Raw genomic sequence first — 27,252 nt, 5'->3', positions numbered from 1 at the left:
AGGCCAGGAATGGGATGCCATAGTGTACTGGGCCAGGCAGGTGGATAACTCTCCCTCCCTTGCTCCACATATTTTCTTAACAGCATTTTTCACTACCTGTCCCTTGTATTTATTTATTGTCTTTCTTTCCCCTTAGCATGCCTCTTCCACGAGAGCCAGGCCTTTGTCCTATTGACCGCTGTATCCCCTCTCTTACATCAATGACTGACCTTTAGAGGATATTCAAAAATTAGCTGCTAACGAACGAATTAAAGAATATTAAACAATCAGTTGAATCTCTGCCATATGTTGGGCCCTGTCCTTGAGGATGCTACAAGGATGGTGGGGGAGATAGGCCTGAACATAAATACACCATAACTCGACACCTGATTCTTCGGAGGTATATCAAGGAGAAGCAGGATCCCTGGGGCTCAAAACTCCTGGGGAGTACGGGGGCCTTGGGAAGAAGCCCGTCGTGTGCCAGGAGTGTCAGGGAGCCAGGCGGAACGGCAGGAGATGCGGCTGGAGACACAGAATGAAGCTCCTTGGCTTTTTGCTTGGCTTCTCGGCATCTTTTCCTGACCTGCGGGACCCTTGCCTCTTCTCGCTTCTGTCTGAGGGACCTTGGCCCAAGCAGAATCTCTCTCTGTCGCGGGACCCCAGCCACATCCTCTCGCACCCCGGGAGACGCCAGCCCCGGGTCTTCCAGCTCGCTAGCCTGCTACCTGCGAGACCTCCACCTGCGCGCTGAGCCCCCTCCACGCCCGCGCGCGCTCCAGGTCCCCGCCTCCTGCCTGCGGTCTGCGGCGTGCAGGACCCCGCCCCGCCTCCTCGGCCCGCAGGACCCCGGCCCCGCCCCGCCCCCGTAGCCCCGCCGCTGTGTCCCGGGGGGCGGGGCCGCGCGCAGCGGCGTCTCCGAGGCGGGGGGCGCGAGGCAGGGGGCGGGGCGGCCCCGGCGCCGGCCAATCAGAGCCGCGATCACATCCATGCAAATACGAGCACAATGGAGCGAGCCCATCACTCGCCCCTGCAAGCAAGCTTGAAATGGGCTTCCGCCTGAGCGGCAGCCAGGATGACCAATGACTCTGTGTTTTGGGCTGGCGAAGCCCAATGGCGTTGCAGGGAAGGCGGGTCCGAGCTGGGTTAGGGTGTCCTTGCAGGGTGTCTGAGCTAAACTTCACCAAATAATAGCTGTTTGTATTTTGGCTGCTGCAGGAGCCATTTTAGGTAAGTTCTTCTCTTAACTTTTTATTTTCCTCCCCGGCCTCCGCTGGCCGGCCTTGTCCGCGGGTCCCTGGCCCCGCCCCGCCGGCCGGGCTGGGGTGCCCCTATGAATGGAGCCGGGATGAGGGGCTGCGGCGGCGCGGAGGCCCGGCCGGGGTCCGAGCGGGGCCGGCGGCGGGCGGCCTGGCGGAGGGCAGGCGGCGGCCTGAGGCCTGAGGAGAGGAGCCGGCCTCCGCCGCGCCCCGCTCGCGCTCAGGCCGCGCTCGGGCCGGGCGGCCGTCCTTGGGAGTGCGCCGCTGCGGGCCGCGCGGAGGGGCGGGGGTCCGGGCAGCCCCCAGCCCCTGGCCTGGCGGGCAGGGGCGGGGCGTGTGGAGGCCCCCCCCGGGGCGGGCCGTAGAGGGACCCCCGGGCGGGCCGGGCCGTGCGGCGCGCGCGGCGGGGGTGACCGCTATTCCGCGGCCGCCCCCGCGGAGAAGTTGCTCTATTGGCGTCCTGCGTCTCTTTGCAGGGGTGGAGGAGGGTGGGCTGGTGCCAGCCTGCTGCTCCGGGAGGGGGCGGGGGCCCCGGCGCGTCCTCGGAGCGCGCTCCCCCTCCGCCCCCTTCTTACGCACTAGCGCGCACTCGCCCCGAAAATTGGAACCCTGGAGGTGTCCAGCAACCCCGCAGCCAAGTTTTGTGCATTATTAGATTGCATGCTTGAGCTTAAAAAAAAAAAAAGAGTAATCTGTCCCCTTTACGGTATTTATTTTTTTCACTGTTGAGAAGTAACGGGAGTCTTTTGCTCCCAAATTTCCAGGGGCATGCTTGTCAGATGTGCAGAGGGTTGGCAGCTACTTGGTTTTTAAAAAGACGGTATTAGGAAATCCCCTCACTAGTGAGATAATTGAAATTTGAGTTTGTTTGCAGCTTCAGTTTTATTTGATCCAATTAAAAATACATAAGCAGGCACTTATATTTGTGTACATAAAGTATTCCTAGTTCCAGTTATGACCGATGTGACTGTGGTTTCGCTAGTGTGGGATCTAATAAGGCAATATAATTCAATTTTCAACTTGTAGGCCCGTGTTCTCCAAATTAGGGTTTATGGACCATTAGTAATCTGGCCAAGGTTTCTAGTGAATCCTTGGCATCTCCAGGCATCTCTGGAACTGTTGTATGTGCTTTATTCCCCACCCCTCCAGAACTGTTCATTTCTGGTGTAACAGATCCACGAACAGAGAAGATACACATTTTAAAAATTTTTATAATTTTCAGAGTGTCTGCAATATTGCTTGAGATTCAGTTATTGTTTCTCAAATGGCATATGGGAATACAATCCTGTTAGGCCCCCAGTTTTGACATACTTCATGGGGGTATGCTTTGATACTTACAAAAGTCCTGATAGGGACCACAGTACTGTGCTCCCAAGGCTGATTGTGAGCTGCCTTTCTTACTGGAGATCTGTAGTCACTGCACTATACGGTAGTTTTTTGGTAAGCTAAATTGGTAGATCATGTTGGCAACCTCAGGGAGATAGTTTTTGTGAACTTTGTGGCTCTCCCGCAGTACAAAGAAGGTTTGAGATCTATGTATGAAAAAATGATTAGGCATGAATCTTCAAGTAACATGGTTTATGCCAACCAGAACAGGTGGTTTCATATAAGCAATGCGTGACTGTAACCGAAGGCCTGGGAAAATGGGGAGTGGTAAATGATTAATTTTGGACTTCTTTCTGTCCCAGGGCAGATCTCCTAGGTGAATTGTGATAGATTATTTAAACCTTTTTCTTCATTCATGGACTACTATTAAGAGCTAATCTTTACAATTGTTTTTTTTTTTCCATTTCGCTAACTTTGGAATCTCCTTTATAGTAACCAGAATATGATACTGTTTTTGCTGTAGTCTGGCCATGGGCAAAATAAATCTAGATGTGTTGTGAAATTATTTGTGTCTCCTAGTGCTATTACAGTCTGCCTGGAGTCACATCTTCTATACTGTGGTTATTCCTTTGCTTTTTTACATTTAGTTTTAATGGTGTTACAGTATGCAGTCATTCAATGTGATCACTTTTACCACAACTTTTTAATATTCTCTATCCTTATAATTATTTTTATAATTTATTGATGTAGTTGGAAGTTCTCTGAGCTCATCAGTATATTCATGCCAACCACACAAGAAGTTGAAAGACCAGTTTGGAGCGAAATGGGAGAGTCACAAGTAACACTGCTGTATTTCTGGACGATCCTTTGGCAGTTAGTTTTTTTATATTTATTGATTTACTATTCTTGTAACTATTTCAAATACCAAAGAAGATCTCAAGCACAATCATACCTCTTTAGAAACCAAATCTCAGTTGTGATTTTTGCCATTATGTTACAGAAAACTTATCAGAAACAGCAGACATTTGGAGATCTCTTTGATTTATAGAAGTTTCAAACAAGTTTTTTGGTTTTCTTGGAAGCATGGCTTTGCCTCAAGCAGGGGTTGTGGTTATGTCTTCCTGTGTTAAACCATGAGGGAAAAGGGTTCCACACTCTCAGGCTTGATTCTCACTGTAGGGGCCCACGTTTTTCAGTTTTCATGGAAAGACTATGTGTTAGTAATAGCCAAACGGAGTCAAACATGTTCTGAATCCTTCTGATTTAAGGATTCTACCTGCAAAAATATTTTCGGTATGTGACAATGACTGTATCTAAATCAACTGAGGAGACTATGTTTTCACTCCCTTCCATCCCCTTTGTCCCCCCTCCCCCCAGTATAGCAAGGTTAGAAATAGTTTTTTGGTTTTGTTTTTTTTTTAAGATTTTATTTATTTATTTATTAGAGAGAGAGAGAGAGCACGCAGAGGGAGAGAGGAAGAAGCATACTCTCTGCTGAGCAGGGAGCCCAGTGGGGGGCTCAACCCCAGCACCCTGAAATCATGACCTGAGCCAAAGGCATACGCTTAACTGAGTGAACCATGCAGGTGCCCTGAAATAGTATTATTTTTAATAAATATTTGGTGGTTCACTTTATACTTCCATTCCTCATACAAAGCTTTAGTTTAATTCAGGTGAAAAGCTGCAGTGAATTCCATGGGACTGCCTGCATTCTCCTGTACCAGCTTATTATATTGAAAACTCTTTGAAATACATAAAATAATAGCTAGGGCTTAGATATCTGTTTCCTAGAGAACAGGTTTGGGTGGTTTATTTTGTTTTTGTTTTTTTTTTTTTCTTTAATAGAATGTGACATACTTGTGAGAGAAGCAAAAAGAACTAGCATTGAATAAATACCTGGTGTGTGTCCAGCACTCAGCCAGGCACTGGGCTGCAGAGAAGAAAAAAATGTCTCCCATTTTCATGGTCACTCCATGAGGCTGGACCAAAGCTCAGAGAGGTGAAGTAGCTTATTTGAGGTCATAAAGCTAGTAAATGTTGGATCCAGAATTTGAACCCAGATCGTCTGAATTCAAAGCACATATCTTTTCACCAACTACCCTCTAAAGATTTCTTTAAAAGCTGGAGTGTGCTGTCATGTTTTAGTGGTATGGGACTAAGCTGACTGACAGAAGGTGTTCTACGCACTCATCTATTTTTACTTCTTCATTTCAAGAATTTGTCACTAAAGAGGCAAATTAGAATACAGTAAGGGCACCCTTAACCCCCCTTGTCTCCATAGTGTAGGAGAGGGCCTTGTAGGGCACTTAAGAGTTCAGCCTAGCCTGGTACTAAGAACCATGAAGTGCAGAGGGAGAATGCATCACTTTTTCCTTGCCAAAATGTTCTTTTCTTTAGTTCGTTTTGTGGAGGCGTTGATACCCTCTTGAGAAATTCTGTTACTTCCATAAAAGTCCTGAAGGTAGTAAAGTGGAGTTATTTTAAAATATCCATCCCTGTTCCCATTTCTGAACTAAATTATTTGCATAAAATCCAGAGAAAAATGTTTTCTTTTTGCTTGTAGTACCTGTATTCTTTGGTTTTTATAGTCCGTAATAGTGACTCTTTACACCCTCCTACACTTATTTGTGTCGTTTGCCATCATTGAGACCTTTAGAATTTTTGATAATGTATATGACATTAATAGTTCCTATTCTGAGGAGCCATTTTTTTTTAAAGATTTTATTTATTTATTCGACAGAGATAGAGAGGCAGCCAGCGAGAGAGGGAACACAAGCAGGGGGAGTGGGAGAGGAAGAAGCAGGCTCCCAGCGGAGGAGCCTGATGTGGGGCTCGATCCCATAACGCCGGGATCGTGCCCTGAGCTGAAGGCAGACGCTTAACCGCTGTGCCACCCAGGCGCCCCTGAGGAGTCATTTTTTTAAGTTGATGAACCTTTTTTCTTTATAGTCATAATGTAGGACTTAAAATTTTTAGCAAGGAAGAAAACCTGATATTTCAATAGATTTCTGCGGTGCTTTTATCCATTAGCTGTTCCAGAAGACTTAGCCTGCTAAGACAATATTTGAACATTTCAGGAAAACTAGGAAGTAGAATTTTAAGATAACTTCAGGACACGAATCAAAACGTAAGTTGGGTTTGAATTTTCTAAATAAATAAAGGGAGATTTCTTATTTTTCTACTCCTTTATTAATTAAAAATTCTTGTAGGGAGTATTCACTGATCTAATTTTATGGATCAAATATATTATCAGTAAATTTTAATTATATTTTGAAATTTCTTGTACATTATGTGACCAAGGTATTTTATTTTTGGAATCTCTGTACTTCTTTTTAAAGATTTATTTGAGAGAGAGTGAGCATGCATGCACGTGGGGTGCAGGGGTTAGGGCACAAGAGGGAGAGAATCCCAAACTGACTCCCTGCGGAGCAGCGAGCCCAGTGCAGCTCCATCTCACAACCCTGAAATCATACCCTGAGCCAGAATCAAGCATCAGTCACTCAGCCAACTGAGCCATCCAGGCACCCCTGGAATCTCTATACTTTTTATTTATTTTATTATTTTTTAAATTTTTTTAGAAAGAGATTTTATTTATTTATTTGATAGCACAAGCAGGGGAGTGAGAGGGAGAAGCAGGTTCCCTGGGGGAGGGGGGGGCACGTGTTGATCCTGGGATCATGACCTGAGCCAAAGGCAGACACTTAACTGACTGAGCTACCCAGGAGTCCCTCTAAACTTTTTTAATTGTAAGATTGTCTTTATATATAAGGTCAGGCTTTGGGTTAAAAGAACTGTGGAAACCTTGGCCTTTAGTTCCTACCTGTTTAGGTTGATGCTTTTTGTCCTGGGATTCATGGACCCCTAGGTCTGGTCTGGTCTGTGAACTCCCCAAAATAGTATACAAAATTTGTGTGTGCACTTTTATGGGAAGTGAATCCATTCTTTTTATGATTCTCAAAGGGATCTGTGACTCCCACCCTCCTTTCCTCTACCCCACCATGTCTTCCCCTCCCCCCTTCTCTTCCCCCACCATCTCTTCCCACCTATGGGCAAAAACAATATTAAAGATCATTGATTTAGGTCATTTCAAAAACAGTTGTTTTGTATGAGCAAAATCTTTTCCTGGAGGCTGACTTTGTTGGGCTTTATTTTGCCCCTTAGGAGGTACTCTGGTCTCAGTTTGGATCAGTTGGCCTGGGCCTGGTGAAGTACTTAGGCATCACTCCCGACAGCATCCAGGCAAAGGATTATCCCCAGAATTCTTCCCTACCTTATTTTTATACTTGGGTAGCTGCTCCATACCCTTGCTCGTGCACATTGATAAAAGAGTAAAGGTTGGAGCAGGAGCCATGAGGGCAGTTACAGAACAGTCTTAGAGGGTCCTGGGCCTCTCTGCCTCAGCCATCTGCCTCTGCAGATGGGACTGGAGGGGTGGCCACGGCAAAAGCTCCTGACATTTTCTTGCTTTGAATACTTCTTACTCATTCTGTTACTGCTTCATTCAATTTGTTAGGAGGAAAAGGGTTTTTTTCTAACATTGTAAGAGGAACAATTAAAAAACCCCTCCATTTTTATATTCCCCAGATTTTGTATGTGATACCTCGCAACTTTTCTGTTAATGTTAGTTTCAAGTTGAATTTTTCTTAATCGCTGGTTGAGCATGGGAGCTTATTTTACAGATGAGATGCGTATATGTCGAGTTCTGTTAAACCAGATGTTACCATAGGAAAAAGGATCAAATGTTAAATTCTTAGAGCCTTATTTTATAATTTGCTTAAGTAAAAGTCAAGCAACTTGGTAAAACAAAATTCTAGAGTGACAAGAAAATTCTAAAAGTAGTCTCTAGGAAGTGGCCAAACTTGAGAAATCCTGGAAATTTTCTCATAGAAGTTCATTTATTGGGCCACACCAGAAATTGAGTAGAAGAAAAATCCATTTCTTTGGTTTGATATGTAGATGAAGGAAAACACCTTAAGCGTGAGGCGGTTTGGTGAAGGGCATTGACTTCTATGAAGGACTGTTTGGTTTGTTCCTTCCCCTAAGTGTACATGAGCGAAGAAGTGTGCTTGGATTGTTTACTTTGGGTTCAAGGAAACCATCAGTATTCTGAGAAATTCTTTGAAAGATTATGTCCAGTAAGCTAGTTCAAATCATAGATTTTATTTACTGAAAGACATTTTCTATAATTTAACACAAAGACCTTATTAATGTTCATTTGCATAATTTGGCCTAACAACTCTTACGAAGTTAGCAGTCTAAATTCAACTGTAGTTTAGCCTGAAGAAGTCAAGGCACCATCCTTGCTGACCACGTGGCAGAGTCAGAGGTAATTGTAAAAATGTGAAATAAGCTCTTCTAGAGCGAGGCTGCTCTTCGTATGCAGATCTGTGCAGGTCTGTGGACTATTCGTTCCCTGTCTGTGATGAGGTAAGTACAGAACTTGAAACATGTAGATGTTTTTACAGCATTTTTTATAAAATTGATTTGTCTGTTGAGTCTAAGAATACAAGATACAAGTTTCTAGTGTAGTCTTTGTTTTAAAAAATTCTTTTTCGTGGTAATTCATTTGTCTGGTATTTTATAAAAGTATTAGTCCATGATGGATTGAGAAATAACAAAAAGTAGTGTTTTTGTTTTTAAGATTTTGTTTTTATTCTTTTATTTTTTATTTTATTTTTTTAAAGATTTTATTTATTTATTTGACAGACAGCCAGCCAGCAAGAGAGGGAACACAAGCAGGGGGAGTGGGAGAGAGGAAGAAGCAGGCTCCCAGTCGAGCAGGGAGCCCGATGCGGGGCTCAATCCCAGTACCCTGGGATCACGCCCCGAGCCGAAGGCAGACGCTTAACGACTGAGCCACCCAGGAGCCTCTAAGATTTTGTTTTTAAGTAATCTGTACACCTAATGTGGGGCTCAAACCTACACCCCCAAAATCAAGAGTTGCACACTTGCAGCGCCTGGGTGGCTCAGTTGGTTAAGCCTCTCTCTGCCTTCTGCTCTGTTCATGGTCCTGGTGTCCCAACATCAAGCCCCACATCGAGCCCGGCATCAGGCTCCCTGCTCAAAGGGGAGTCTGCTCCTCCTCTCCCTCTTCCTCCCCCCACTCTCCCCCCTTCGTGTTCTCTCTCTTGCTTGCTGACTCCCTCTCTCTCTCACTCTCTCTCAAATAAATAAATAAAATCAAAAAAAAAAAAAAAAAAAGAGTTGCACGCTTTGATGACTGAGCCAGCCAGGCACCCCCCAAAAGTAGTTCTTAACTCTAGGCAGCAGTACTTAAGGTGATAGGTAACATCACCATTATCATGAAGCTTGTTTAGAAATTCACATCTGGGGCCCCATTCTAGACCAACTAAAATAAATGACCTGGGGTAGGGACCCAGTAATCTTTGTTGAGCAAGCTATACTGATGATTTTTGTGCACATTTAAATTTTAAGAAGCATTGTTCTAGATCAGCACTGTCCGGTAGAAGTTTGTGCTATGATGAAAAATGTCTTACGTATGTGCAGGACCTACTAGTCACACATGTGGCTTTTGAGTCCTTAAATGGTGGCTGGTATGACTGAGGAACAGAGTTTTAAATTTTATTTAATATTAGTTAATTTAAATTTAGTCACATAGTGGCACTGGCATTTGACACCATAAGTCTAGATCCTTTAGGGTCCCCCTTTCTTGGGGGGGGGGGCAAAAGCAGATTTTTCCCCCCTTCATTTTGAAAATACAGGATAGGACAGGACTATCCTATAGCTTTAAATGAGACTGAGCAAATTATAGAATAAAAGTTGGCGTTTATTTGCACATTTATATTTACTATTTTTATCTAAAAGTTGATTTGATGTTAAGAAAATAGTAGGGTCAGAAAATAAATTTAGATCTGTCACAAAAGGTTTTGCAAACAGCAGGGTAGCTGTTTTAGTGAGGCCTTGTGACCCTTCATGGCTGTGACTAACACGCACGATGTCTTGCAGTATGACTTCTGAAGCTTTTGTCTTTCCTATAAAGATTTAAGCTTTTAAGTGCAATACTGTAGTTTTCCAGTTCTCAATAGAAAGCACTGGTCATTGGGAGTTCTCATTACTTTAGACTGGTTAATGGAGATTTTTCCTATATAAAGTATTGTTGGTTTATCACCTTACTTAGAGGACGGTTTTTCATTCTATAAAGGCAATCTTTGTTTTCAATAATATTCACCAAGGCTCCCTTGAAAAGTTAAGCTTTGTCTTCTGTCCCCTTCCAATATATTTGAAAATCGATTTGTTAAAAGGATTTCTTTTACTCATTCAGGGTTGTATATGTTTCCCTGCCTCCATCCCCATCTACTTGTACTTCATTTCTAAACTCCTAAAGATCAAGGATAACATCGACTCTAATTGATCAATATCCATTGCAGGATTGGAGATTATTTTGTGATTGATGAGTAGAAGGAAATATCGCTATAAAAGTAAATGAAGATGCACGTGTAGAATCATAGCTTTTTAAAATGCTGCCCAGACACAGTGAGTCTTTTCTAATTGTACCGTAATTTTATTAAATATATTTGCCAGGTTTTAGGTTTTCAGGCAGGAGATTGTTAGTCATATAGGCAGTGACTCTTGAAGCATGAGAGACAGTAGGGGTGTCCCATGTTGTTTATACACTCATATACTGTTAGAATGCGTAGATTCCTTAAAGACCATGGATAGGGCTGCAGGAATAGCAAAATTATTAACGTAGCAGTGTCTGTTGGCTTTGTTTATGGCATGAATTAATCTGTTGTCTTCCATTGGTGTTCATTAAAGACCAGCATCATTTCCCATTTTGTTGTAGGGACGGTCTTAATGTTCTCAGAGTGACAGGTTGCCCTGGCAGGGGCTTCTGTTTAGCTGAAAATGACACAATTATCACTGATCTGGGGACCTAACATTTTGTAAGGTGCTGCTTTGGGCTCTTTTGTTTGACTTTATCCAGAGAGTTTCAAGTTCTTGATCTCTAGGTATGTATACATTTGGATTACTGCTTTGGAGTCTCCTTATTTATTTATTTTTTTTACAGAGAGAGTGCACACAAGCAGGGGTGGGGAGGGCGTGGGGAAGAGGAGCAGAGGGAGAGTCTGAGAGAGAATCTCAAGATGTCAAGCAGACTCCACCCCAGTGCAAAGCCGGATGCAGGGCTCAGTCTCATGACCCTGAGATCATGACCTGAGTCGAAATCAAGAGTTGTACGCTTAACCGACTGAGCCACCCAGGCACTCCTGCTTTGGAGTCTTAAGGAATTGAAAAACCTGCTCTGTTAGTACTGAGATCTGATAGTTGACAGATCCCAAATTTAAAATGTTTGTCCATTACTTGCTTCAGGGTTGTTCCCATCACTGTCAATTAGTTCCCAGAGCTGGGATTGGAATGTTGTATGAAATGTTACCAAAAGCCTGATTTCATAAGCCATGGCCAAATACCAGTCTCCTTATTTACACATAATAGTCCTACTCTGTCCACCTTTATCCGCTCTAACGCAGCATTTCATGCAGGCAGAGAGCTCTCCCTGGGTACTGACTTTCCCTGTGTTCACTCCTGAACTAAGCTTTGTTGCTACCATTATAGCTGTGGTTGTGGCAGTTATTTCTAGTTTAAGCTTTAAGCATTATCAGGGCTTACATAATTCAGCATCTCAACTAGATTCTTCTAAACCAAAACCTCCTTCTGGCTTCTCAGGATTGTAGAGTATTGTCGGAAGGGACTTTGGAGGCCCTCTAGTCCAATTTCATCGTCTTATGGATGATAGAATGGATTTCTGGTCATGTAAATATTTTGTGAGGCCGTAGAGCCTGTCTATGGGCAAGTTAGGCTTAGAATTCAATTCTCATTTTACTAAGTAGGTCTCTTTCCCTGACTGATGATTGAGGTCCTAAAAACCCCCGTGGGAGAATTCCCTTAAGAACTTACAGGGATAATATGGGGGAGTTGTGTTCTGAGATTAGTAGTGAATTTGTGGAAGGCTGAATAATTTTTTTTAATGTTCTCAAAGATATCAGTGAAATTTTACATGTCTTAAATGAATAAGGATGAGCGGTACTATTTTGGTAACTCTTGTTTACTATGTCTTGTTTACTAGAAACATTTTGGCATGTCGCTCCCTTTTATATCTTGGTAAAAGGCTTGTGGTACTATTTTGGTAACTCTTGTTTACTATTTTTTGCTTACTAGAAACTTTTTGGCCTATCTCTCCATTATATCATTGTGAAATCCTTTGTAAATTTACCTTTGGGTTATTGCAAATAACGTGGATGACGGTTTTTGGGTTTTTTTTCCACATCTGCATGGTCGTTCAGCTTTTTAATAACAGGGTTATTTGGATAGATTTTTCCCAGAGCCCTCAATTATTGTGATCATAATAGCAGCTGCTAATCATTGAGCGCTTACTGTGTGCCAGGTATGGTGCTAGGCTCTTTCCTAGTGTGGTGGTTATTAGGGCTGCTCACTGATACTCTTTTTTTTTTTTTTTTCCCTCTTCTGGGTACATGGTAGGATAGCACTTCTCCATCACCTTGAAGTTGAGCGTGGCCATGTGACTCAATTTGGATATTGAAATTTGAGTGCAAGTGATGTGAGACACTTCTAGGCAAATACCCCTCTTTTTCTGAAAGGATTCTGAAGTGGTTACATAGTGTAAGCAATAAGCCTATGCTTAAGCCACTGAGTTTTTTAAATGTAGTTTCAACTGTAGTATAAACCAACCCATCCTGATGAATGTAAGTATACATGGATTCTCATTGTTGATCCTCATGGCTAAGTGCTGATATTAGCCCATTTTATAGTTGAGGCAGTGGAGACAAAGGAATTATATTTACTTGTCTAGCAGAACTGGTAGCCCAGGCACTTTGAGCCATACATTCTTCTTTTTTCTTTTCTTTTCTTTTCTTTTCTTTTCTTTTCTTTTCTTTTCTTTTCTTTTTTCTTTCTTTTCCCCCCAAAGATTTACTTATTTATTTGAGAGAGGGAGGGAGGGAGAGAATGTGACCAGGGAGTCAGGGAGTCAGAGGGAGAGAGAAGAGAATCCTCAAGCAGATTCCCCCCTAAGCGTGGAGCCCAGTGTGGGGCTTGATCCCAGGACCCTGACTGAGATCATAACCTGAGCTGAAATCAAGAGTCAGATGCTTAACCGCCTGAGCCACCCAGGCACCGCAAGCTCTACATTCTTAAGCACTACTTAAGTTTGCCGCCATTCTGTATGCTGTACCACCTCAGTATCCATAACTTCATGCTGGAGCTTATGTTTACTTCTCTCTTCCATCCCTTCTCACCGGTGCTCCTGAAGTTCCAGGTCCAGCGGTCTCTTACCAGCATTTATCCTTCCCAGTGTTGTACTGCAGAAACCTCCATTCCTTTTCTGTCATCCGTTACCTACTTTTATTGCCTTCTGGAGTTCCATCTTTCCTGTGACAGGTATAGTTCCTTGCCTTGGATATCCTTGCGTCTCTAAAGTTTTCAGAGTAAATTTCTCAGAAGGCCACATTCAGCTGTACGAGTAGGAGGCTGCCCAGCAAAGGCATTGCAGCATAGTGGTTAAGGGTTTGGCTTCTGAATCGTAGTTCTGCCACTTACTGGCTGTGTGAACCTCCCTATTCCTCAGTTTCCTCATGTGTACAATGGAGGTAATAATAATACCTATCTCATATAGTCCTTTTGAGGATTAAGTGAGTTAGTTTATGTAAAACCTTGGAATAATGCCTGGCACATTGTAAGCATCATATAAGTGTTTGGTATTATGATTTTAAAGAATCAGGCATCAGGGGGCCAAGATGAGTAGAAGTAAGTCATTACTGATCTTAATCTTTCTGATGTTAACATATTAAAGGTTTAATACCACACTTAATATAATTTTTCCTTTTGCTTTAACAGGGATTGCTGAGCAACTCTACAGGGTACTCTGCTCTGGGGGAAAATGACCTAGAGCTTGCCCCCAAAGAATTTATAATAAAGGGGAGATAAGATACACATAAATACCTGTATACAGATAATTGTGCTATTGCCAGGTAGTCCATAAAAAGTGTTCTTTGGGAGTTCAGAAAAGAAGGAGGTAGGAAATCAGAGAAGGCTTTGAGTCAGGACATTCATTCAGTTTGGAAGGGTAGGCAGGATTTGGATGTGGAGACTGGGTGTGGTAGGGAGGAAATAGCCAGGTGAAAGGAAGCCTTAGATCAGAGGCCTATAATAAACATGTTTGTTCATCCATTCAGCAAATATGCAGTGAACATTTACTATGTGCTAGGTATTGATGTAAGCCCTGGGGATGCCGCAGTAAACAAAACAAAGTTCCTGCTCTTAGGGAGCTGTGTTACAGTATTTGAACGTACAGAACCATAATGTATCAAGCAGTGATAAGGACTAAGACAAGTGTTAGGAGACAGAGTAGGTTTAGGTAACTAAGAACAGTATGATTCATTTCTAATGTTTTTCTTAGGGTATCTTTTGAGGAAACCCAAAGCCGAGCTAAATGGCTTTTTCATGTGCACCGGGCCATATCTGTGCTGTTTTCTAGTTCTCTGTTCTTTGTTCTTGGCCTGTCTAGATATATTTCAAGTCCCAGTGTCTTCATGAGGCTATCCCCCTCTGTATCTGCCAGAAGCACCCCCTTCCTTTCTGCACTTCTGGAGTCAGTTTTGGCCTATATAACTAATTTGGCATTTCCTACTTTTTAAAAAAAGATTTTATTTATTTCACAGAGAGAGAGGGAGCATGAGCAGGGGAGCGGCAGAGGGAGGAGAAGTAGGCTTCCCGCTGAGCAGGGAGCCTGAGGGGGGGCTCGATCCCAAGACTCTGGGATCATGACCTGAGCCAAAGGCAGATGCTTAACTGACTGAGCCACCCAGGCGCCCCTGGCATTTCCTATTGAACTGCCTTTGTCTTTTCTCATATTGTTCATCATTTATTCCACAAGAATGTGATGCCCATTTATTTAGTAAACAACTTATTGGACTTTGATTTTGTTTCAGCCATGACTGGGCACTGGGAACTTGAAGATAAATGCACATGGCCTATGCCCTTGAGGAATGCACAGTCTGTTAGAAGGGGAGAAATGTAAACTGCTACTACAGACGTGATAAATGTCAGATTAGAGCTGCGTCCAGAGTTTGTTGGAATGCAAGAAGAGGGAGCAACCATCTACCCAGGGGAGTTGTTTAAGAGTTTTACAAGGAAGAAACTTTTAATTTGTTCTCGAAAGTTGATTTGGAATTTAATAGTCAGAGACTGGGATTGGTGTCTGTGAGTTTGGAGAGCCTTTTATGCATGGGACATACCGTGTGAAGGGACGGAGGGGAATGGTAAGTTCCTTGTAGCTGGAGTACAGTGCAGGGTTGTGGATTTGTGGTGGGCGATAGGCCTGGAGGAGTAGATTGGAGACATTGAAAGGCTTTGAAAATGATGTACGGAGTTGAGATTTGTGTGGGCAGTGAGGAATCATCAGAGGTTTTACAGCCAGGGAGTAGTTTGTATTCTGTCCTCGGGCAGCAGAGGTTGGTTTAGATCAGTGCTGCTCAGATTGTCCTGCACATGAGAATTACTGGAGAGTTTTAGAAAATACCGGTACTAGGCCACACACAGTAAGATCCTTGTCTGAAGCAGGGACTCAGGTATTAGGTTTTTGATAACTTCCCAGGTGATTCGTGTGCCACCCAAGTTGGAGAACCTGTGGTTAGAGAGGTCTGATGACAGGTCAGTAAATGAGGAGGCTGTGGCAGTGGCCTGGCTAGGAGAGAAGTCTTTGAATTGAGGAATTGGGAACTGGGACAAGGGAAGACTGAGCCAACCATTGTTATTTTTCTTCAGTTTTCTCTGTGTTTGTTTTCAACAATATTGCGGCCCTCCGGGGGTGTAAGGTCCAGTCTTTGTGCTTTGAATTCCTCAGATATTTGTACATAGTAGGTTCTCAATAAATATTTGCCTTGATTAAAGTTCGTTTTCTTTTGTTCAAGTACTCAGAGTTGATTACTTAAGGCATTTTTATTTCATTTGCTTCTTTCCCTTTTGTTATTAAATGGAAGTTCCTTTAGGGATGCAGGTGGATGGAAATGAGACTTTTTGGTCAGTTTTACTTCCTCATAATTCCAATTAAAGATTTAGGAAGTTAAAATTCAATAATTCAACAATAAGTCTGCATATGGATTTGGTTTATCTGTACGATCTTTCCTTAGTAGTGCAACTAAGTAAGTTTAACTCTTGGCATTTGTGTAAAACCCATCATTGGTGGTACACCGTTAAAAAAAAGTATTTTTTTGTACAGTTTTATTTATTTAAGTAATCTCTACATCCAGTGTGGGGCTTGAACTCACGACCCTGTGATCAAGAGTTGCACGCTCCACCGACTAAGCCAGCCAGGCACCCCAAGATTCTTAAAGTATCGTTAAGGTTCATCTTCCACAACAACATGTAGAAAGTGAGCCTTAACCCTAGATTCTGTTAATGTGTGTAACTCAGGAATTTATCCACGTGGTATAGAATCTGACTTGCCTTGTGCACTTGAAATAATTTTTCTTTGCCAAATGTATTTGTTTCTGAATGGGGATAGTATTTTAAAAATGCTGTGAATCATTTTTATGTCAACTCTTCATTCTCTAGTCTCAGAGAGGGGAATTGGAACATACAGAAATTAAAAACTTTTTTATACGTGACACCATTTATACCTCCCCTCTGCCATTTGGTATCTTGAAAAACATCAGACCTATAGAAAGGTATGGAAATGGTACCATTAACACCCATCTCCCCTTTACCTAGATTCACCAGTTACTGTTTTGCCAGATTTTCACTTGCTTGCTCGCTTGTGCGTGCACTCCCTCTTTTTGGCCATCTTCTTTGAGAGTTACTTGCAGACAGACGTTATGACACTTCACCCTAAATACTTTTGCATCTTCATCCTGAGAGAAAGGGTACACATAATTACAATATAATTACATCATTCAGGACACTTGACATAAAACCAGTACTTAGTCTGTATCAAAATCTTACCATTCATGTATTCTCCAGCTTTTTTATTTTTCTTACTTTTGAATCCAGTGAAGGACTGTGCATTGGATTAAGTTGTCATGTGTCCTTAACATTCCAGTATTGATTAGTGTGACCCAGTAGTCTCGGGATTTGAGAAATGGAATGAAAACCTCTGTTAAGGGACATGTGGCCCAGCTTCCCATCCTTCTTCCCTGCTTGCCTCCTCCACGCTCTCCCCGGCTGGCTGGGAATGGGCCCTCCGAGACTCAGAGTTCTGAAGTGGAACCTTACATACAGGGCAGACCTGCCTGTACACATCTTCCTGAGGCTAGGAGAGGCTTTATCCTGAACAGGGTTATTTTTCATTTTAGGAGTAAAGCCATTCTGGTTGCCCAGGTGCTTCACTAAGGAAAAGAAAATATGATCGTGTTAATGAGACTATGAGAAAAGATTTTCATAGTTGATTCTAAATCATCTGAAACGTTAGAAGTTAGTTGTCCTCTGCTGTTTCTTGAGGACCACTGATTATCAGGATCTTGTCTTTATATAGTTCATGGGGTTTTCTTTTCTTTTCTCTTTTTTTTTAACTAGTAGGACCTCCCTGCCCCTGCCCCCCTTTAAATAGTCCAGTGGTTGTATGGTTTTGCCTTTTCACTCCATCCTAGGCAGACTTCTTTTGCTTTAGCTCTTCGTGCCCTACAGTCTGTTTCCATCCTCCCCGTTTGCTCCAAGCCCTCATTTCCAGCTACCTGTTCCACATGCAAAACTGAACTCAATATCTTTTTGTGTAAACCTGAGCATGGGTTTGAATATCGGATGGGGGATTCACTAGGGAAGATGGTGTTTCACTAGGGAAGTAGGAATATTAGGGCGCTGTCCCTTATCAGCCCTTCCCTCTCCCCTCTGCCTCCCCACTACCTCATGGGAATCAGGTGAGCCAAAGGCAGGGCCTTGCCGGTACCACCATTTCTGGCTCAGTGTGGAGTCTTGGAAGTTAGGCTTCATGGAATGAATTCTTTTAACCCAGTGTTTTTCTACTGTTTTTTTCATTATGATTCCAAGAAGCCCTTTAGGACAATTCTTTTTTTAGCATTAAAGCCCTCCTACCGATGACATTTTAATACCATGAATATATAGTGTATCTGTGTATATAGTGTGTGTATGTCTGTATCATACATGAACAAGTGAGATATTTTAACCCTCAAGAACCACTTTTTGTCCCCTTGGAGTGATATTGCCCCACTGAAAATACATGTTTTAACCAGACTAGAGGCAGTCTAACGCCTTAGAAACAAAGCAGGCAGAAGAGTCCACTTGCTGACTTTACTGTCCACAGAGAATTTACCTTAGGCTTGCATCTGACTGCTGAAACTGGAGTTTCATAATCCTGTTTTGACCACGACTCACAGTAATAACATCACAATATATTGTGCTCAGTATACACACATATATGTAATTCAAAGGTTTTAATACTCAGTATTTATTCTTACTACTTGTGATGCACTGTATCCACTGTATTCTTGTAAAGATAGTTTTATTAAGGTAATTTACATATCATAAAGTCACCTGTTTTTATTCTGTAAATTTTTTAAAAGATTTTATTTACTTATTTATGAGAGAGAGAGAGCAAGTGCGTGGGGCGGGGGAGGAGCAGAGGGAGAGGGACAAGCAGATTTGAGTTGAGTGCGGGGCTCTATCTTACGACCCTGAGGTCATGACCTGAGCTGTAATCAAGAGTCAGGTGCTTAACCAACTAAGCCACCCAGGCGCACCTGTTCTGTAAAATTTTTAATTTAAAAAGAAATGCTGGTTGTGATCCACTGACTCACAAAAGCATGACAGCCAGCAGGAGGAGCAATGCTGGGGAGTCTAGAGACTACTGTACGTCCACTGGAGAGGCAAGAAGAAAGGAGTGAGGGACGTCCTGAAACACTGTGTTCACTGTAGTCATTGGACTTTGTTTCAGTAAATGCCCTTGAACTTGATCAGGCTGGCAGTTTTACTTCTTGGTATGGAATGAAGGCTGGGGAGCTCATGGCAGGAAAGGGCTGCAGTGAGTTTTTTAAGCCCACAGGTAAAACTGCTCTGATGGCGACCATGGCTTGCTTCTCAGGAAGGTGAGTGACATGGACAACTTCATTCTTTGATTTGTGGTGCCCTGCTCCCCTTAAAAGAAAGGAAGGAAGAAAGAGAGGTCGGGTTGGAGGAGGGATAATAGGGGGAAGGTTGATTTAACGTTAGACAGTAGAGCCTGAAATTCTTGAAATCCTCATTATTTAGTGGGTTTATGCATAAGAATATTTGAGAGAGTGACTGTAAGGATCTGTGTATTTGATTAATTTGCTGTCATGAATCTGCTAAAAGAGTATAGAGCAGTGAGGAAATGAAATAGGAAACTACCAGTTTTTATTAGAACAGAAGGAGAGAGGGTGTAAAGAATGAGGTGTAGCTTTGCTCTGTTGGGGTGTCTTCATGGTCAGAGGAAAGCCTGGGATATAGCTACTGGGTATCAGCTGTGCAAACAAGGAAGCCAGTGCTAGAAAGGCCAAGAAGGTAGATTTTGCCCATCTAATTTTGGCCCCAGTGCCAGACAAGGCAGGAATATGATAGAACCAAATAAAGCTGAGGCATCCCATCCCAGAGAGCAGAATAATTAGAGCAAACTTGTATTGAGTGCTTCCTATATGCTAGGTATTAATCATTTTATATTCTCTCACTTAATCCTTTAAAACAGTATGGGGTTATAGATAACCTATTACTCCCTCATTTTACTAATGAGGAAACTAAGGCACAGAGAGGTAAAGAAACTAGTTCAGGGTCACATGGTTATTTCTTCTTACATGGAATAGAAATGAGCAGGGCACTGGAGACCCTGCCTTCAAGTGAGTGAGCTGGCTACTTCTCAGGCCATGTCTGCTGTGCCATACCTCTTTTCAGGAGCATGGCCTTACCTGGCGGATCCCATGATCTTCATTTGTCATTTTGTCTCCAGGTTGCCACCCTGAGGTTCATTCTTAGAGGCTGGTGACCACAATACTAAAAATAACATTGTCCTAGACAATATTTATAGTTTTTTCACTCCCTCTTGAGTACAGACTGTGCCTTATCTGGGAAATACCACTTATTTTAGGACTCTAGAGTTGGACATTTAAATGGTAAGGCTTTTCCAATTTGGTAGTCATATTTCAAGTCAGTGCAGCAGGCATTTACATGCTTCCTAAGTACCCTGCCGTACACTTGGTCCTGGGGGTAATAAATGTGGTCACAGTGTAGTAGGGGAAATAGACAAGACCAATATTCAGATTGCAGTGAAACTAAGTAAGTAGGGAGGAGAGAGAAACATAGAGGAGGGTAAGAAGATTAGGAAGAACTTCCCAGAGGAGTTAACATCCAAGTTGGGTTTTGAAGGATAAATAGGAGTTTGTCAGGTAGGTAGACAATTGCAGAATAATTAAGTGAGACTTGCTGGAGAGATGGGCGGAAGTTCCCTTCTGATATTATTGCCAATGTGTCTAGATTCTTAATGTAGTAGAAAGAACTTCCGGTTGTAAAATTCCCTTTCTTCCTCTAGTGTCTTGAAATGCCATTGGGATCCCAGGTTTCAGCAGTAGTGCTGTACAGGTAGGGATTCTGCTTTGGGCCTCTTGTAAGAAGGAGAGATGCTTCCCAAGTAGCACATGCAGGCATGCTGCAACTTTGGACAGAAGCAAGGGCCCTGTGTGAGGGGGTGATGGTGTTCCCTGCACCCTAGCTCTAACCAAGGCTTTGATTGCAACTGCTTGGTGAACTTTTTCTTCTCTCTCTCTTTTTAAAGACTTTATTTATTTATTTATTTATTTATTTATTTATTTATTTATTTTAGAGAGAGAGTATGAGAGAGCACGAGAGCATGGTGAGGAGAGGGAGAGGGAGAAACTCAAGCAGACGCCTTACTGAGCATGAAGCCCGATGTGGGGCTTGATCCCACGACCAAGGGATCGCAACCTGAGCCCAAACCAGGAGTTGGATGCTTAACCGACTGCACCACCCAGGCACCCTGAGATTTCTCTTTTCTTGTGTGAAAATAGTTGATTAATTGTTGTTATTCAGAAGGAATTTAGTCATTCAGCCACAGATGTTTTCTGAGCACTAAGTTTTTGGGGGTGGAGGGTAGATGAAGACCATACGTAGAATTTGGGTCTTTGAAATAGAACATTATTCATTAAAGTGTACAGATCTGAAGTGTACTCCTGGGTGGAATTTTGCATGTGAATATATCTGTGTAACTACAACATTCAGATCAAGATAGAGAACATTTCTAGCACCCCAGAAGTTTCTCTCATTGCTCTTTTCTGATAATACGTATGCCGCCCCACAAACTCCCCAGCATTAGTCTGATGTCTTTTGCCAAAAATTAGTTTTGCCTCTTTTTGAACTTTAAGTGGAATCATAGAGGATGTACTGTTTTGTATCTGGCTTCTTTCATTCAACCTTATGATTGTGAAATTTACCCACCTTTTTGGGGAGCCTTGATTATTTACTGGTCCCCTGCCAGGAGGGGCCTAGAATAATCACATGTGATTGATGCCATTGAGTACTGGCTTTCATTTGTTCAGTGGACATTTCCAAGTGCCACATAGCAGGTGCTTTGGAAGGGCCTGGTGACCAAAGATAAGTAAGTGCTTGCCATCAAGGGGCTTTCAGTCTAGTGAACGGGATGGGCACTTAATTATGAGAATAAAGAATTGGTCGCCTTTTAGGGGTGAAAGTGGTTTTTGAGAGACTTATAGAGGAGGTGAGATTTCTTCTAGTAGTCAGAGGATTACTAGAAGTTTTCCAGGTGGTCAAAAGGTGATAGCACAGGTGTGGATGTATGAAGCAGCATGGTGTCTTCAGAGTCCTTTGACTTTAGATTGATCTAGAGGTGTAAGAATGCCAAAAATATCACTTTGGGAAGACATTTTGAGGAAACCGTTGGTGTAGAAGTTTGACCTCCATCTTAGGCTGGGTCCATGGGAGATGACCACTCTAGGGAATGGTTGTAAATGTGTCATCATGGAAAAGGCAGGGAGTGGAAGTGAAATTTAGCTGTAGCTAAGGAGAAACTTCCAGCAGTGCTTCTACTGTTGTGGTAAGAAAAACTTTTATAAGGTTAGGTGAAACTACAGAGATGCTTATTATGAATGTGGTGTCTTTTCAGTAATTGAGATGACTTGAGATGTCCCATAAAGCCATCAAAAATTCCCTGAGGTGGGGTGGCTGGGTGGCTCAGTTGGTTAAGCATCTGACTCTTGGTTTTGGCTCAGGTCACGATCTCATGAGCTGGCTGAGCTCTGTGCTCAGTGGGGAGTTGGCTTGAAGATTCTCTACTTCTGCCCCTCCCCCCACTTGTGCCTGCTCTGCTCACTCTCTCAGATAAATAAATAAATCTTTTTAAAAAATTCCCTGAGGGTGGATTTAGATGCAGTGTCTGTCCTCCGTCATGGGATTTTGTAGCAAAATGTGTTCCAAATGTGTTCCCTGTTACATCAGTTTGCTGGGGCTACCGTAACAAAATACCTGGACTGGGTGACTTTCACAGAAATTCATTTTCTCACGATTCTGGAGGCTAGAAGTCCAAGATCAAGGTGGCAGTTTTGGTTTCTTCTGAAGGCCCTCCTTGGCTTGTAGTCCTCCTTCTCACCATGTCCCCACATGGGCTTTTCTCTGTACTTTGTTCTAATCTCTTCTTAAAAAGGAGGCCAGCCATATTGGATTAGGGCCCACTCCAATGACCCCATTTTAACTTAATTACCTATTTAGTAGCCCTGTCTTCAAATACAGTCACATTCTGGCATACTGGGAGTTAGGGCTTCAGCATATGAATTTGGTGTGTGGAGAGGGTTACACAGTTCATTTCATAACACCAATGTTTCATAAGTTGCCATAATGTTGTCAGGCTGTACAGGGGTTGTCACCTGAGAAGAGTGGGGAGGGGGTGGCCAAGGACAGCACCAAGAAAAGCAGGTTGTAGACCAGTCTGGTGTAACCCCTCTGAGGGCTGGACTTTTTCTTCAGTGGCCATCTCGAGTTCATAGTGGCTCATCTGCATGCACAGACCTGTGAGCCTTGGCTCACCTGTGGTATTTTATCAATTAATAAAGGGTGAAAATAGGGACTAGAAAGAAAAGAACCTAAACTGAAGGCCAGGTGGACATCACAAAGAAGATAGTTTCATAGCTTTCATAACTCTTTTTTTTTTTTTTTTGAAGATTTTATGTATTTGGGGCTCCTGGGTACCTCAGATGGTTACGCGTCTGCATTCAGCTCAGGTTGTCATCCCCGGGTTCTGGGATCGAGCCCCGCCTTGGGCTCCCTCCTTGGCAGGGAGCCTGCTTCTCCCTCTCCTTCTACTGCTCCCCCTGCTTGTGCTCTCTCGCTCTCTCTGTCAAATACATAAAATCTTAAAAAAAAAAAAGATTTTATGTATTTATTTGAGAGAGAGAGAGCGTGCATGTGAGCTTGAGCAGGGGGAGGGGCAGAGGGAGAGGGAGGAGCACACTCCTTGCTGAGCAGGGAGCCTGTTGTAGGACTCAGTCCCAGGACCGTGAGACCATGGCCTGAGCCACAGGCAGACGTTTAACCGACTGAGCCACCCAGGTGCCCCATTACTTTCATAACTTGTAATAACCTGTTCCTCTGCTGAACAAATCATATCCCTCTGATCTGCCATCTAACCATTTTCTTTGATTGGGCTGGCATTAAACAGCCTTGACATTCTCCTTATCAAAACTTTAAATGCCGGAGAGTTGTTTCTAAATCAGATCGCCTCAATCTTCTTCCTCCTGGGGGCAGGAAATTGTTGTCTGTGGAAGGATTTTATTTTGAATTTTCTCCTATGGCCACTGAGAGGGTGGTGGGTGGGGATTTTTCTTTCTGTTGATGAAGCCTCTTGAAAGTGCTTTTCAAGAGTCACACCTTAAATTTGTTTGTTTGGAGACAGAGAGAACTCTTAGTAGGACTGCTTTTGTTGTAATCAGCATTGAAATTCTGTGGTAGCAGATGAGGCTTGTTATACCTACCTGATAACTGGAAGTTTTTGATTTTCAAGGTAATGGTGTTTATTATAATGGTATTATAATGGTCTATGTCTTAGAGTTGCTGTTCGAAGAACCTTTTCCAGAATTAGATCTTTAAAGCTTCTAGGCTATTAAGAGAACTCATGCAGAGTTGAATGAGATGTATTCACTCACACGCACTCATATTAGACCTAGCCTAATGTGAGGCAGGGATCTGGGGAAGTCCTGGCATGCCCCAAGTGTTTTCATGCTGCATCCATTAATGCCAGGGCAGTTCCACTGTCTTTTTGTTCCGTCCATTAGTGGTGGGCTGGTTGACCATGAATTCCATTTTGCCAGGATGGTTTGGGTCAGAAGTAAGCATTTAAAAATCTTTGAACAACAGTCAAAGATAGTGTGCATTGTGGCTCTAATTTCTGTTTATACTAATAGAATATTTGTGTTGTCTTTGACTTACTTAGCTGTTCACTGAGGAATGAGGTTCTTTTAACATATGTTACGGAGTCATTGTTAATTCACTTAACAAGGAATAAGTTCATTGTTTGAAATGGGTCATAGTTCGAAAGTGTACCTAGCATTTTAGTTACTTTTTGAAGAAAATAGGACTGTTTTTCTCCAGACTTTCTCTCTTTAAGCCACTAAACAGTATTTCTTGTAACCCCAGCAAATTAAGTATTTTAACTTTCCAAATTTTTATATTTTGTTTTCATTATCTTTTCTACCATTTCATTCTACTCTAATCTTAGATTTGACTCTGTCCACCCTTTTTTCTTTTTGTGGTTTGTGACATTTTTCTTTTGTACAAACTAGGTCAATAATACTATTCTAGAAAAGTGTTTTTTAACCATAAAAGTGCTGACGGTACTAAAGCTCAGGTCATAGAAAATCTGGGACCACTGGACGGACAGCAGACTGATTTGAAACTCTGTGTACCTTGGTAGAGTGGTGTGCATGTTTTATTGGCATCTTCCATTGGTGGAAATACTTGAGCAGTTGCTGCCATATATTCTAGACATGTCTCGACTTTCTTAAGAGGTGTTTTTTTTTTTTAACCCATTTAATGAGAAATATTTCAACAAAACAAGTCAGATGTTTTCTGACCTCTTAAAGGGGAGGAGGGAGAGATGGAATCCATAGGTTACATTGCACTGGGGATTAGGAGCTCTCAGTGAAGCCTGTCAGTGCTCCTAGAGAATTTTCTTAATCCTTGTGTTTTAGTTAGGTCCTTTTAATTGCAAGGAACAGAGATTTAGGCCAAGTTAGTTAAGAAAAGTGGTGTGAAATGGTGTGGTAGACTGAGTCATTGGCCCCACTTACTCACTCTTCTGTAGTAGTATTTTACATTCATACCCTTGCCATAATTCATGGATGGAATTATATCGCTATTCCTTGATTTTAGGGTTGGCTGTATGACTTGCTTTGACCCAATGGCATGTTTCATATATTCATGAAAGCACAGGTTTGCAGCAGGTTTCTGTTGATAGGCTTGTCCTCTCATGCCTTTGCCATCACCAAGAAAAGAACCCTGAGTAGTTATAGCCTCTTTAGCATAGACCTCAGAGTGAGACAGTAGAACAGGGCAACCCCAGCAGACGTGTAGTTTAAAGCAGAGTCAACCCAACTCACATGCCTGAGGTAAAGTTAAATGCTTATTGTTGTATGCTTCCAAGATTTTGTGGTCTGTTGTTATGCAGCATTATTTTGGCAATAGATGACTTATATAGTCATCCTGCTGGATCCAGGACGGTTCCTGGGCCTTTAGTGACTGTCTCTTTTGGATGGTCTCTCCCAGTACTGTACCATTTACGGGACTCCCAGTGAATCTGCCCCACTCTTCTCTTCCCACCCACTGACTTCTTCATTCTACCTTACTGCTCTCCTTTACTTTATAGTTTCTGTTTACTTATATGTTATGTTCTCTCTTAATTTTTCCATGACCAGGGTCCCTGTGGCTCCTCCAGGGTCTCAGTCTCGTGATTTCTCAACCTATCCTATTGCTTAATACCCTCTTCTTTAGATTTCAGATTTGAGAGGAAATCAGTTTTGCCTTGTAGGGTTTTTCCTCTCCCAGAAATGTCATGTCCTCACTTTTTGGTCTTTTTAGGAATTGGCTGCCCTTGGGTTAAGGGTCTGCCTCTGGCCCAATTTAGATGTGTCTGGGGGTGTGTTGGGAGGAGGAATGTGTCTGAAATACATAGGCGCCTAGTACTTGCCTTACTAACAGAGGCTGTGAATGTGTGGAAGACTTAGTGTTAAGACAAGTCTTTTACACAGTGTTATATGTCATCTGGGGATTTTAGTGAGTGTTAGAACTTGTCAGTTCCTGGGCTCATCAGTTCACCCGAGGGCAAGCTTTTAACTTGGCTCTTGAAAGCTTTTAATTTTCTGGGGCTGCATTCCATTTTTCATTTTCCTAGTTCTAAGATACCAACCTTATAGCATGAATTCACAGGATGAACCTCTTTCAAGGGAAAAGTGAGAAAAGAGATCATCTACTGGAAGAAAAGCTGACTCATGTAAAACCTTCCAGAGTTGAGAAGCAAATAAGTCCACTTATTCTGAAGTTCTGAATTTGCTGGTTCTTGAAGCTTTTTTGTAGATTCTTTGGGATTTTTTCCATTGATAGTTATGTCAAGTGCAAATAAAGACAATTTTATTTCTTTTTGTTTAATCTGTATACCTTCTTTTTCTTGTCTTATTGCACTGGCTAGGACACTGGTATGGTGTTGAATAGATGTGACGAGATTAGACATCCTTGCTTTGTTCCTGAATTTAGGGGAAATGATGCAGTTCCGTTAACCGTAGGTTTTTCATTAGTGCCTTTTATGGGGTTGAGGAAGTTCCCTTTTATTCTGAGTTTGCTGAGAATTTTTATCATAAATGGTTGTCAGATTTTGTCAGATACTTTTTGTGTATCTATTGAGATGATTCTGTAGGTTTTTTTCTTTAGTCTGTTGATACAGTGAATTACATTAATTGATTTTTGAATGTTGAATCCTTCTTGCATACCCAGGATAAATCCCACTTGGTCTTGATGTAGTATCCTTTTCATCTATTGCTGTATTCAGTTCATTATAGTATTTTGTTAAGGATTTTATTGTCTTTGTTTTGATCTTTGTGTTTGCCTTATGGTTTCTTATATTACTAGATTTGGTGTCAGGGTAACGTGGCCTCATAAAATGAGACAGGAAGGGTTCCCTCCTCTTGAAGCTGTCTAGGCCTGGAGTTTTCTTTGTTGGAAGGTTTTTTGGTTTTGCTTTTATTAAAAAAAAGATTTTATTTTATTTCAGAGAGAGAGCACAAGTGAGATGGAGGGACAAAGGGAGAGGGAGAAGCAGACTCTCCTCTGAGCAGGGAACCCAGTGCAGGGACCTTGAAATCATGACCTGGGCCAAAGGCAGATGCTTAACTGAGCCACCCAGGTGGCCCTGTTGGAAGGTTTTTAACTATAAATTCAGCATCTTTAATAGATGAAGGGCTATTTAGGTTCTCTATTCTTAAGTGAGTTTTGCTAGTTTGTGTCTTTTAAGGAACTTATGTGATTGATCTAAGTTATGCAAATATACAGGCATAAAGTTAATATTTATCCTTTTTTTTTTTTTTTAATTTTATTAGAGAGAGAGATAGAGAGAATCTGAAGCAGGCTCCACCACCAGCACGGGCGCCACACCAGGCTTGGTCTCACAACCCTGCGATCA

The 27,252-nt window shown here is 42.4% G+C and overlaps 1 protein-coding gene across 1 annotated transcript in view; it reads left to right on the top strand.

Annotated features, from left to right (window-relative positions):
• Positions 1 to 962: 962 nt before the first annotated feature.
• CHD6 (chromodomain helicase DNA binding protein 6) overlaps positions 963 to 27,252 on the top strand; it is a 193,347-nt gene continuing 167,057 nt past the window's right edge. Inside the window, exon 1 of the mRNA XM_008698095.2 lies at positions 963 to 1,206. The gene's annotated coding sequence lies outside the window, so the exon portion shown is untranslated. The remainder of the gene's footprint in view (positions 1,207 to 27,252) is intronic.

Source organism: Ursus maritimus, unplaced genomic scaffold (genome assembly GCF_017311325.1).
Source record: "Ursus maritimus isolate PB19 unplaced genomic scaffold, ASM1731132v1 scaffold_22, whole genome shotgun sequence".
Classification (NCBI taxonomy): Eukaryota; Metazoa; Chordata; class Mammalia; order Carnivora; family Ursidae; genus Ursus; species Ursus maritimus.
Note: the sequence above shows the minus strand (reverse complement) of the source record. Positions and strands in the feature narration are given on the sequence as shown.